At 37.4% G+C, this 7,954-nt stretch overlaps 1 pseudogene across 1 annotated transcript; it reads left to right on the forward strand.

Moving 5' to 3' along the window:
* The first annotated feature begins 5,450 nt into the window (after nt 1–5,450).
* On the forward strand, nt 5,451–7,666 carry LOC100341486 (mediator of RNA polymerase II transcription subunit 28 pseudogene; annotated as a pseudogene). Its single transcript, XR_016213820.1, has one exon. The product of XR_016213820.1 is annotated as a mediator of RNA polymerase II transcription subunit 28 pseudogene (transcript).
* The last annotated feature ends 288 nt before the right edge of the window (nt 7,667–7,954 follow it).

Here is a 7,954-nt window from a genome sequence, read left to right on the forward strand (position 1 = left end):
CACTCTGGGGGGGGGGGAACCTAAATGAAAGATCTCTACGAGTGAGATCCCAGTGGAAAGAATAGGTCATCAAAGAAGGAGGTACCTTTCTCTGAAGGGAGGAGAGAACTTCCACTTTGACCATGGCCTTGTCTAAATATGATCAGAGTCAGTGAACTCAGGGGGCTTCCATAGCCTTGGCAGTTCATGACAAGAGCCTAGGGTGATTACTGAGGCCATAAACAAGAGTGTCAATTTGTTAAGTCAACAACAGGAGTCACTGTGCACTTACTCCTCATGTAGGATCTTTGTCCTTAGTGTGCTGTACATTGAGATTTAATGCTATAACTAGTACTCAAACAGTATTTTTCACTTTATGTTTCTGTGTGGGAGCAAACTGTTGAAATCTTTACTTAATGTATGCTGAACTGATCTTCTGTATATAAAGAGAATAGAAAATGAATCTTGATGTGAATGGAAGAGGGGAGGGAGTGGGAAAGGGGAGGGTTGCGGGTTGGAGGGACGTTATGGGGGGAAGCCATTGTAATCCATAAGCTGTACTTTGGAAATTTATATTCATTAAATAAAAGTTAAAAAAAATTTAAATATGTATATTATTTATTTGAAGGGTAGAATTAGAGAGGGAGGGAGAAGGAGAAGGAGAGGGAGAGGTGGAGACGGAGAAAGAAAGAGAGGAGAAAGGGAGAGAGAGGAAGGTATTCCATTTGCTGGTTCACTTCCCAAATGGCTGCAGCAGGCAGCAATGGCCAAGCCAAAGCTAGGAGCCAGAAGCTTCATCCTGGTCTCCTCCATGGGTGCAGCAGCTGATTCTCTGCTACCTTCCCAGGAGCATCAGCAGGGAGTTGGATAGGAAGTGGAGCAGACAGGACTCGAACCAACAAATATGGGGGAATTCTGGCTGTGCAGGTGGCAGCTTAACCCAATACCCCAAAATACCATCCTCTATTCCTTTCTTGTTTTTCAACCACTCACATAGTTGCACAATGGTGAATATGTTACCTGGTTATTCAAGATTCTTATGTTTTTAAAAGTTTTACATGTCTAATTAGAAATAAGACATTAGTCACATCCAATTACAAATATTACCTTCATTTAATTATCAATGATTTTATGAAATGTGTTGAAATGTCATGATCACTGGAATTTGCTCTAGAACTAAAAGTAATGCAGTTACTCAAGGAAAGGATTTCTTTGGTAGAATTTTGGAAGCACCTTTAAGCCATAGTTGATGATTTTGTATGAGACTATTGCTGTCTTCAGAAGCTGAAACAGCTACAACAACAAATAATTTCAGATGTTGAATATTTTTATGAGTTGTCAGAGGCAAATATTTGAATTCATCTTTTGGACTCAAGAATTAATGATTGTGTGTGTGTGTATATATGGGGGCGGGGAAGGAAGTGGAATTTCATCAACACACACACAAGGGTCAAGGAAAATGAATATTATTTAAAAGTCAATTATTCATTTCCAAAATGTGGTGCACCAAAATAAACTTACATGAGTTGGAAAATTTTTGAAGTCCATGCATACTTTTTCATAATGCATATTTCCACACACCTTTGGAAGACATATTAATATATGATTTTAGAAATTTTTTGGACCAAACTAAACATTTAATTTAATTTTCTGTGACTTTTGAAGTACCTTGGTATTACTGAATTTTTAATAATAATCTTAGTTTACTCTAATTGCAAATAAATAGCAGAAAATTTCAAAGGGAATTTCACAAAATTCCTATAAGCCTTTTACTTAAATTCAATAATTATTTGTATTTCAATTTGTTCCTTTGTTTTTGCTTTATAATTCTCTTTCTGTATCTATCTCCAGTAATAAGTATGATCATTACACTTATAAGTGAAATTATTTTAAAGAATGAAAATGAGGCATTTGAAATTGGTGCTACAAATTCATCACTCATATTTGTATTTTGGAAATTATCATAATACTGCCAATTATATTTTAAAAATTTTTAAAAACTCTTTAAATCTCATTCTAGATCATCTGTTTATTTAAAGACTGCACAGCTTTGTTGTAACATTTACTGCAACAGGAGAGGCAACAGAGAGCTAGAATTACAGGTAGGCACCACAGCCTTGACCTGGTTTAGCCATCTATCCACTGGATCACTTATAGTAGATGAAATGAATTCTCTGTGTCTCAATTTCCTTGTATGTAAAGGGAAGAGTAAATGAGTGAATGTGTGTCAAGTGCTACAAACATCTCTTGGTGTATAGCAGGAACTGCATGCTACTGAATAAATATAAGTGTTTAGCAGATACTCAGCACTCAATATATATCTGCTAAGTGGATAAATAGATTTGGTGACACATGAGGTAGTAACATAAATTGCACAAAAATCTCAGCTACTTAAAATCAAACAAAAATTAAAAGGATAATCCAATCACTTGCGTGGCACTAGGGGATGTTTGCTACATGCAGCCCTTCAATTATACAGAAAAACAACACCAATACCAATACATAGCTTTCCAGATCAATTAGTTATCCACATGCTATGCGCATATGAGAGGAGAGTAAAAATAAATGGTGAAGAATGTAATGGAAGGCGTTTACAGGCCAGGACTGAAATAAGAATGAAATAATTCATATATTTCACTAGCATCTGTAATACCTAACCATAAAAGTATGATGAATATGGTCTACCTGTCAGCCAAGAAGTAACAGAAAATTATTTTGGTGAATAGCTATTCAGATTCCAATACCACAAAACATTTGATTTAAAAAAATGAAAATTAAAACTTGCATCTATTAATCATATTCAAGATGGTGGAAATTTCATATGTATATAGAATTTTAAAATTACAGTGATTAGAGAGCAGATCCCTGTGACTGTAAATGTTTCCCCATGATGATAAATATCAATGACTCAGAGGTGAGTAATCAAGGGGAATGCAAAGGCTGAGGCAGTAGGAAGTAGATGATAATATTTGGGAAGCAATGAGTAATCCAATGTGACTTGATTCCTAGGATGAATGTGGGCATTAATTCGAGGAAGAAGTCATTGACTTAGTTTGTTGATAACTGTGTTAAAATGATGACATCATTATGCAGCTAGTGTATGTTATCACTAAATTAAAATGCAAACCATATCTGTATTAATTTTTATATTATATCATAGAAATGTATGGGCAAAAATCTTCATTCTTTGAGAATTTCTAACATTCTATTTTGGTAAAATATGCTTTATAATTTTATAGATTTAAACACTGAGGTGGTTATTGAAACACAAGCTATTTGATAGTCATTTCTAAATGAGAGATTATTTTATTGATTAAAATAATTCATCAGGGTCTATCTCTTCAACTATAAACTTGACTTCTTGCCCACATTGAAATGCCACCAATCTAGGCTACTAATTTATTTGTCATAAATGGTTCTAATAATGATGTTGAAGTTTTAACCCCATAAAGCTAATGACATTTGTGACATCACAGATATAGGGTTTCTTAACAGAAAAAAAAAAAAAAAACTTGCAGAGAAACTGCTTGTAGAAAATAGTAAAATAATAATGTTTTTGAAAAAGTAATATGAAAGTCTTTTTAAACATTTTAGTAATATAAAGTTAACAGATTTTATGCATTCCATAGGTATAGTTCCAAGAAGATAACTGCACTTTCCTAATGTGCATGCTCCTACGTAGCACCTCTCTCTCTCCCTGTCTTCAGTTTTTGCAGACATAATTTTAATCCACTCTATATTCACAGACTTAATTCACCACTAATTATAATATTCACAAGTAAAAGTAGGAAGACTACAATTCCATAGCAGTATAAACAAGAGCTAAAAAGTCTATTATGTAATGTACCTACAGCCTAATTAATGGAATCATTAAGCCCATTTGTTTATGCCAATATATTTCCATTTTTGTTTCTGATCTCCTATACACAGAAATTACTAACAACGGGTCTCCTTTGTGTCCTGTAACTCCTATGGTATAAACTAATGGAATCCTCTTGCAATTGAAGTAAAAATTGATGGAATGTAACTAATATATTTATTGTTATCAATATATTAGTATTATTTAACCTATAAAATATCATTGTATTATAAAATTTCTACATAATTATGCATAGGTGAGATTCATTTAAATTTTCTTTAGTGAAGTGTAACTTCCTGTCATTAATATCACTCAGAATGCAACTTGTCTATAAAATCTTCCTCCAGTCACTCAGTTTTACAAAGGAATATCTTTCTCATGGACTAGAGAGGCATCTATTTGAAACATAATAATCAAAAAAAGACAATGCTCAAATTTCCTAGCCTTTGTGAGAGGGTAGACAACTAACTTTGATAAGAACCTATTAGCAAACACATCTGGCCTAATCAATCATATCATTCTTAAACACTCTTTCTCTTTTACTCAGTGGAGTTGAATGTAATATTTCTCCCATATTTGACCTCTATTGCAGTGTGTGTGTGTGTGTGTGTGTGTGTGGTGTGTGTGGTGTGTGTGTATTAAATTTATGCACACATATTTTCATGGCAACATTATTTATATCATAAAAACAGAATAATTAAAAAAGTAGTATGGTTAAAAAAATTCTACATTGTGGTCTGCTTTAGCCATTCAGCTGTATATCAAGCATGATCCCATTTAAGTAAATGTATACACACAAACACATTCTGACCACAAACTTCAGCTTTCTTGACCAACTCCTCCTTCTGCTAATAATTTCCCACATCATAGGTACTAACCTACTAATTTGTCCTATCCATAAGTTTCTTGACTCATTTACTTCACTATCAACTGTATTCACCTATTTGCTAAATCCTAATGTCCCAAACTATAAGTGAAATACTTGCTTTCTCCATGCCATCAAGACAGAGCTGGGGAAGACCGAAAAGCCATCAGAAATGCATTATTATCAATCTTAGGTGAATCCTTAACACTTAATGTTTTTCTAGCTCTATTGCAATTTCTTAGGTGCCTGTACTCATTTTCTGTGGATAGTCGTAAGCCACAGAGGAAATGAGCTCCTTCTATCAAAGGCCATTTTCCAAGTTCCTTTGGGAGCACATCCCCTGCCAGTGCCTTACCCAATATGTCATCTGTTTTCCCCAAGAATCTTCTACTTGTTTCTCTTCATTGGAAGTTTCTCTGTTGCATGAAATACACTCTTCTTTTTATTTCCCATTTTCAATCCATTTCAATCATCCCCTATCAACCAAACCCCAAACTTCATAAAACTGATCTTCATATGGTTTATCAATAACATCCAGTGGAAACTCACTCATTACCTGACTTGCCTCTACTGCCTTCACACAGTTGACTATTCCTTTGGATTTGGAAAAGTTTCCCCTTTGTCCTTTAGGATACTAAAGTCTGCTAGTTTGAATTCTTCCTTTATCATAGTTCCATCAATTTTCCTTTGTTTTCAGGGGTCTTTTTAAAATATTTATTTTGTTTATTAGAAAGACAGAGTTGGCGCCATTCCAAACATGGCGACTCCGCTGGGCGGCATGTTCTCCGGGCAGCCACCGGGGCCCCCACCACCAGGGTCTGGACTCCCCGGCCAGGCTTCGCTTCTTCAGGCAGCGCCAGGAGCTCCGAGAAGTTCTAACAGTACCTTGGTGGACGAGTTGGAATCATCATTCGAGGCTTGTTTTGCTTCTCTGGTGAGTCAGGACTATGTCAATGGCACCAATCAGGAAGAAATTCGAACTGGTGTTGATCAGTGTATCCAGAAGTTTCTAGATATTGCAAGACAAACAGAATGTTTTTTCCTGCAAAAAAGATTGCAGTTGTCTGTTCAGAAGCCAGATCAAGTTATCAAAGAGGATGTCTCAGAACTGAAGAATGAACTGCAGCGGATGGATGCGCTGGTGCAGAAGGACTTGACCAAGCTGAGGCATTGGTAGCAGGTGCTGGAGGACATCAACGTGCAGCACAGAAAGCCAGCCGAGATCCCCCAGGGCTCGTTGGCCTACCTGGAGCAGGCGTCTGCTAATATCCCTGCCCCTCTGAAGTAGACCTGAGGCAGCCTTGGATAGACAGTTCTGCCTCTCGGTCCACCTTTGGACTTGGAATTGGGAAGCACTCTTTGCCAGAGAATGAGATAATTCTGGTTTTATGCTCCCAATTAAAACTTCCCCCTATTTTTATAAATTGTTAATTTCTTGCATACTTTATAAAAAGGCTGTAGCTTAGGAAAGCACTTTTCTTTTTGTCTTGTGCAAAGTTGAGACAGTGTGATGACACTGCAGACTCTTACGATGATTTTTTTTTTTTTTGTATTTTTTGTATGACTTTTCATCCTCTTTACATTTGTTAGGTTAGTTTATGTGATCTGAGAAAAAGAATTACTGTAGTCTGAGAATCAGGGGAAAGGGATTTTGCTTAGGCCTTTTAGGATAATTTCTCCTCAGGCAAGCAATTTAGAAACATATCTAAATTGTGTTCAGACTTTGAACTACCTCAAAAAGAGGAATCTAATGCAACCAAGTCTGCAATGCTTCCAGAGTGTTACAGAAGTTGGTATTTTGTAAATAGGTCAGAAGAGGATTAAATACCCTAGGTTAGGGTTATAATATTCCAGGGGTCCTTAAGTTCACTCTGGCTTTTATGTGGGTTGTGTTTGTGTTTAGTGTGGTGCTTACTTTCATTGGGAGAGGATGTAGCAGGAGCAGTGAGATGCTGGGTTTTGACAAGCTCTGCAGAAGTCAGTCAGTGGAGATAACGGCAGATCCTGTTCTTGCAGGGGAAGTAGCAGGGGTTAAAGCTTACTCTGATAGTCTTTTAGTTTGAGTTTTGTTTGCTGTGTTCGTGTTTTACCTTTTTGGAGCAAAGACAGTTTCTAGAAAGCTTTTTGCTTGTGAATTTAATTTTAAGGGGATGGGACTTAGGACTGAGGGCTGGGCCCCAGGGTGATCCTCAGCCTCTGAGCCTCCCCAAAGAGCTGTGGAGCCTCTGTGCTAGGGAGACATTTTCCCCTCTTGTTGAATGGGCTTTTCCTTTCCCTCATCTATAGAATCTCTTAGTGGCTGTGTCCCTCCTCCCAAACGTGGACTGCGCTGTCTTCTGGGCTGAGTCTTAGCTGTTTTGTTCTCCCTGGCTTTGAATGCTCACTGACGTTTCCCACCTGGCCTTGGGGCCCTTTCCTGCAGCCCAGGGCGCAGGACTTTGACCTCTTCCCTTGCCCTTGCCTGCTTCACCCTGGGAGGTTAGGGTTGAATCAGTGTCTGTGGGTCGATCCTTGAAGACCTGTTGGAGTTAGGTATTAGTCCCATGTATGATTTATCATTGACACATGGTACTCACTACTTAGTTTTCTGGTGTGTGTGATGTTTAGCTCTTGGCTCTGATACCCAGCTGAAGCCAGTGAATCCCTTCAGTTATAAACACAGCTTTTACAAGTCATTTTTGCTTACACTCTAAGAGGGTTAACCTGGTCATCTCAAAGCTAATTAGGAACTCTGATTGGCAGCTTTAAACTTCTTGATTAAAAAAAAGTATTAGTCCTTAGTAACAAAGGTGCTCCTCATGAAAAGATTTGAGAATGATGCTAGTTGGTGCTTAGTGAAAATACTTTGAACTAATGTATGTGCCAGTTATTGCCACTTCTTTATTATATTGCCATTTCTGTATTGTATTGAAAAGTTTTCTTTTAAATAAATAGCAGTTTTTCCATGTTTAAAAAAAAAGAAAGAGTTACAGAGAGAAAGGGAGAGAGAGAGAGAGAGACAGAGAGACACACAGAGAGAGAGATCTTACATCCACAGTGCACCCCACAAATGGCCGCAATAGCCAGGGTTGGGCCAGACCAAAGCCAGAAGAGAACATCTTTTGGATCCCCCACGTGGGTACAAGGGCCTAAGGACTCAGGCCATCTTCTGCTGCTTTCTCAGGCACATTTCAGGGAGCTGGATTAGAAGTGAACATCCAGGATTGGAACTGTTGCTTATAAAGAATGTATGCACTGCATGAGGCTTGACC

The sequence above is a fragment of the Oryctolagus cuniculus genome, chromosome 1 (genome assembly GCF_051225735.1).
Source record: "Oryctolagus cuniculus isolate XC-2025 breed Fujian yellow rabbit chromosome 1, ASM5122573v1, whole genome shotgun sequence".
Lineage (NCBI taxonomy): Eukaryota > Metazoa > Chordata > Mammalia > Lagomorpha > Leporidae > Oryctolagus > Oryctolagus cuniculus.